Below are 5,858 nucleotides of genomic sequence, written 5' to 3' on the forward strand. Positions count from 1 at the left end.
ATCTATACAAGGGTTATTCATTTTTTTGACTCTTTAACTTTTGAGAAGTCTCTCCTCTTATATGCAACAAATATTTACTCCCTCCTTTTACATAAAGATTATCAAATGGTTGTTAGCTAGTTCAAGATTTGAGTTTGGATTGGGCTTAAAGGTTTATAAGTTGCTTACTAATGGTTATTGCAATACAAATTCATCAATTCCCGCTAATGAAATTAGAATAATTCAAAATTCAATTCAACAAACAAGTTTATATTGATGAAATTTATAAGCTTCAGTTCATTTAAAATCTTAGATTCATAAACCCAAAGTTGCCATTACAGATATATATTCCTACCTCCCTATACAATACACTTATCGCAATTTCCCATTAAAGCATTGATTTTTCAATAATAATTCCCAAGTCACTTTAAAAGCGTCACACATCGCCTATGTTTTAAAACTCATTACTCTATTATATAAGCATCAACCATCTGCATTCTTTATTGAAGCATAAGCCACCTTTGGCTTTATATAACAGACAAAACTTCAAAAATGGTCCCTGTGGTTTCAAAAAATCTGAAGTTTGTTCCTTAAATTACAAAAACCTCACGGATCGTCCCTGTGGTTTCAAAACTTTTAACATTTGGTCCTTCTGGCTAACTCTGTTACCATTTAATCGTTAAGTCAGGGGAATTTTTGTCATTTCACTACACAGGGACCATTTATGAGGTTTTTAATTACTTTTTTTAAAAAAAAATGAAATATAAAAGGGTCTCTCTCTCTCTCTCTCTATCTCTCTCTCTCATTTTTCTAGGTTTGTTGTTTACCCTTCTTATTTTCTTGGTCTGTTAATCATAAGAACCATACTGTCTAAATCTCCATGAGAGCTCCACCGAACTAGTTTGTCCTTCACCACCATCGCCTTCGGCGGTTAATCGTAGGCAAACACCCCCTGACAAGTCGCCATATCGATTGCGACGACCTCATCTCTTCTCCTCTCTTCACCTCTCTTCCCCTAACATCAAGAAAGTATCCATCAAGAAGCCCTCCACTGTTGCTGAAAAAGAAACAAGTGTGTCAGTTGTTGGTTCGATGTGAAAAAAGAAACATGGGAAAAATCAGATACATTATTTCAACCACGATCAGAAAACATCACCCCATTCTTTTACCTTCATCTCCCAACAGTTACCTACCCTTATACAAACCAGTTTTGGAATCGATTTGTTCATATACAAAAGGGAAAACACCAACGGTCACCTCTAACCTAAAATCAAAATCAATCTTGAAATCTATAGTAAAATCCAAACCAAAATCAACATCAAACAATTCAAAACCAAAACTGATGACATTAAAACCAAAACCAACATCAAACATGTATCAAAAGACCTGACATCGTTTAAATGTCAAAGATTTGGCTGTTGTCTTGTGAAATCGCACAAAGAGAATTCTACGACAGCTCCACAAATCGTTTACGTTCCTGTTGCAGAGTTGGTCACCTCTTACCTAAATTCAAAATCAATATTCGATCTCGTCTCCTCCAGCTCCAGCGACTGCTTCGACTTTTATAGTTTCTGCTTCGGTGCCTAGAAATAAGAAGACTAGGGCAAAGAAGCACAATGCTTCGGTACCTGCACCAGTAATGGCATCATCACCTGCTCCCACCAAAGGACCTGGAATGGGCATCGAGTCACCTTCTTTGTTCAAGTTCTCAAAAACATAACCAAAAACTTCTCCCATGGAAATGAATTGGGTCGCAGTGGATTTGGGGTCGTTTACAAGGTCAATTACACGATGGAACAAAAATCGGAGAGAGAGAGAGAGAGAGAGAGAGAGAGAGAGAGAAATGGGATGGGACCCCTTGCATATTAAATATTACTTATTTATTTATTTAAAAAAAGTCGTTAAAAACCTCATAAATGGTCCCTGTGCAGTAAAATGACAAAAATGCCCCTGACTTAACGGCTAAATGGTAACGGAGTTAGTCGGAAGGACCAAATGTTAAAAGTTTTGAAACCACAGGGACGATCCGTGAGGTTTTTGTAAATTAAGGACCAAACTTCAGATTTTTTGAAACCACAGGGACCATTTTTGAAGTTTTGTCTATATAAGATAAAGACTTGAGGTGGTTTAAAAAATACTTTGAATTTGGTTTACATCATCAAACTGAAACCCAACCTTAAGCCGCGAGTGAAAAACCGATAAATTGAACCCTTTGGTTTGGGTTTCGGAAAAAAAAATTATGTATACACCTATTGTTACATATTCTTGCGTCCGTACATGAATATGGTCCCAAGGTCGAGTGGCGAGGTAATATGTTATCATGGTGGGTCGCTTGACCCACCTTTTTTATATTAAGTTATATAAAACTAAATATTATGACCTATCTAAAAATATTTTAAATGAACCACTTTAATAACTTTGGTAAAACAAATGTATAAATCAGATTTTTAAAGTCCATATTTTATATTTTAATAGCTGGATATTTTTTAGGTATAATCCAATATTTATAGCCCAATACAAGTTAAATTAAAAAAATATAAACAATAAATGTGAAACGCAAAATCAACAACGTCATTTCATAGCACAAGACGCTTCGATCCTTCACAATCGTCGGTCCAATATCGCCTGTCGGTTGTTGCCACCATCGATAATTTATTCTACTTTGTTAACTTTTTGAGCATTAAATAAAATATGTGGAAATTCTATTTTCAATTCCATGAGCATTAAATTCAGGGGCGGACGCAAGAATTTTCAGAAATAGTGGCATCATTTTTTTTCCAGATCAAATATAATAAAGTAAAAAAGATTAAAAGTACTAGTGCATTAAAAATAACAAACTAATAGTTCTAGAACTTACATTTTAAATTTGATATCTACATGTACATATTTTTATAAACGATCCATTACATGTTCGATTTTAACTTTTATAAGGGCTTTATTTTCAACATTCCAAATCATGATATCGTTCAAAAAATTATCACTTATTTTGTTATGCAAGTGTGTCTTTAAAAGCTTCATCACAGAAAAACATCTCTCGATTGTTGCGGTCGCGAAGGATAAAACCAAAACCAACTTTAACCACCTATGAACTATAACTATAGGACTAGAATGATGTTTCACCGTTTCCACCATCAAACGAGAAAGATCATAAATTCATAAATTCCCTTCAAACTAGTGAATTGGTCATCTATATAAAAAGAGTGATAATATATCTCAAATTCATCATCAAGTTGCATCCTCTCCGAATCATCATTTTTTTGTACAACTCACTTAACTTCAACAACTTTTTTTTTTAAACTTAGCAAATGAATCACAAGGACTCAAAGCTCCAATGTATTCTAGTAATTAGGTGCTAATTTCACTAAATTGGTCCCTGAATTCTATAATTTGCATATCCACAACCGTATTGAAAATTTCAACTTCAAAATGCTACAGATTAGTAACTTTGGTCCTACGACCTCTCTAAGTGACAAAATTTTCGGTCATACCCATAATATTAATATTATGTCTTTGACAAAAAGAGATGTAATGTCCCAAAAATACTAAGTAAAAATTTCATTTTTCAACCGCCAAAACCAATCTTTTATGTGTCAAAAAGCCAATCAAAGTATAATGTGTTGTCAAACATCAGAGCACAATCATATATCGATAGTGTGAAATAAGACTCCAAAGATGCGGTGCAATTCGGACCAGTCCATTTGGAAATATGAAAGCAAATACATATATGAATAGCATGTTGAAATGTTTAAACGTAGGAGGTTCCATATATGGAAATATTAAAGCAAGAAATGAAAAGATATTAGACCCTTGTAATAATGAGTCAAGTCCCATATGCTTTGGATATGGCATCGATCACATATGATATAATATTCAATTATTCTTATTTTCAAATGCTTTTAGCATTGTGTGAAAAGGATTATAAGTTCATGTGACTAAAGTTTTTAAACAATTGTTAATAACATTCTAAGGTTTACCAAAGACTGGATCATTGTGGACAGTTGGAAGTATGATATTATTTGTGAAGGAGTACAGTGACACGTTTTGGATTGAGATGACTTTTGGTCAGAATTGATGGTCATATGGAAATATGGAAATGTTTCCATAATGGGAGATGCTTGTAGAATCTACGTGTAAGTTGGATACTTTAATGCAAGAGAAGAGTTCAAGGAGTGTACTTTGAATTTGAGACTTCATAACCATGTAATTGTTTCTAGTAACAAGTTCTAATGGAACATTCTGTAATATCGAAGGCACGGTCTCTTGTGACTTTACAACCTCGACATCACATAAAGACAATTCCACTACATTTTAGTTATCGATAAGAATTTGGAATTTCGAAAGGAGTATCAATGGATTAATGTCCCGTCGATATGTTTATGGAGGAAGGGCCATCGAGAGGTATATCATGCATGTTTATAACATGAAATGGCTAATGTTATTTCATTCAAGTGATTAGTTGATTACTCGAAACATTATACAACAAATAAATTTTTAATTGCGATGATGATTAAATAATAGGGAATTATTTATAGACAAAACTTCAAAAATGGTCCCTGTGGTTTCAAAAAATCTGAAGTTTGGTCCTTAATTTACAAAAACCTCACGGATCATCCATGTGGTTTCAAAACTTTTAACATTTGGTCCTTCCGGCTAACTCCGTTACCATTTAGCCGTTAAGTCAGGGGCATTTTTGTCATTTCACTACACAGGGATCATTTATGAGGTTTTTAATTACTTTTTTTTAAAAAGAAAAAATGAAATATAAAAGGGTCTCTCTCTCTCTCTCGTTTTTCTAGGTTTGTTGTTCATCTTTCTTATTTTCTTGGTTTGTTAATCATAAGAACCATACTGTCTAAATCTCCATGAGAGCTCTACCGAACTAGTTCGTCCTTCACCACCATCGCCTTCGGCGGTTAATCCTAGGCAAACACCCCTTCACAAGTCGCCATATCGATTGCGACGACCTCATCTCTTCTCCTCTCTTCACCTTCTTCCCCTCCCATCAAGAAAGTATCCATCAAGAAGCCCTCCACTATTGCTGAAAAAGAAACAAGTGTGTCAGTTGTTGGTTCGATGTGAAAAAATAAACATGGGAAAAATCAGATACATTATTGCAACCACGATCAGAAAACATCACCCCATTCTTTTACCTTCATCTCCCAACAGTTACCTACCCTTATACAAACCAGTTTTGGAATCGATTTGTTCATATACAAAAGGGAAAACACCAATGGTCACCTCTAACCTAAAATCAAAATCAATCTTGAAATCTATAGTTGTTACACCCCCGAATCAGACGGCGGAAACGTCCGAGGGCTCGCGTGACTTAAATTGAAATATCATCACAATGAATATACATGAAACATAAAATAAACATCACCATGCATTAATACATTACAACTGACCTTGTTCACATCAAGTACATTGTCTAAATATTACATGTCCATAACATAAATTGTTTTAGAGTCACAAAACATAACATCCTAACACACTTGGTAATTTTCTTCAGCTTATCTGTTACCTGAGAATACAAGTTATTTTGAAAACGGTCAACATATATAATGTTGGTGAGTTCATAAGCATGTTTGATATGAAAATGTTTTGTGTAGTTTGTAAAACCCAGAAAATCCAATATTTTCTGAAACGGCAATTGTTTACCAAATAGGCATGATGATCCATAAGTATATGCGTGAATGATTTCAAAACGTGTAAAAGTAGTATGTATCTCGTAATGAATTCTTGTATTATAGTTTTCGAAAGTAAAAGTGAATAATGTTGTTCCCCCGGAGAACCCGATGTTTTCCGATATAAATAGTATGATCGTTTTGTTTTATTGTATCGTCACAACGAATGAATATGATTTCCCATGATTACTTAGA

The sequence above is a fragment of the Lactuca virosa genome, chromosome 6 (genome assembly GCF_052849685.1).
Source record: "Lactuca virosa cultivar CGN04683 chromosome 6, Lactuca_virosa_CGN04683_v6, whole genome shotgun sequence".
Classification (NCBI taxonomy): Eukaryota; Viridiplantae; Streptophyta; class Magnoliopsida; order Asterales; family Asteraceae; genus Lactuca; species Lactuca virosa.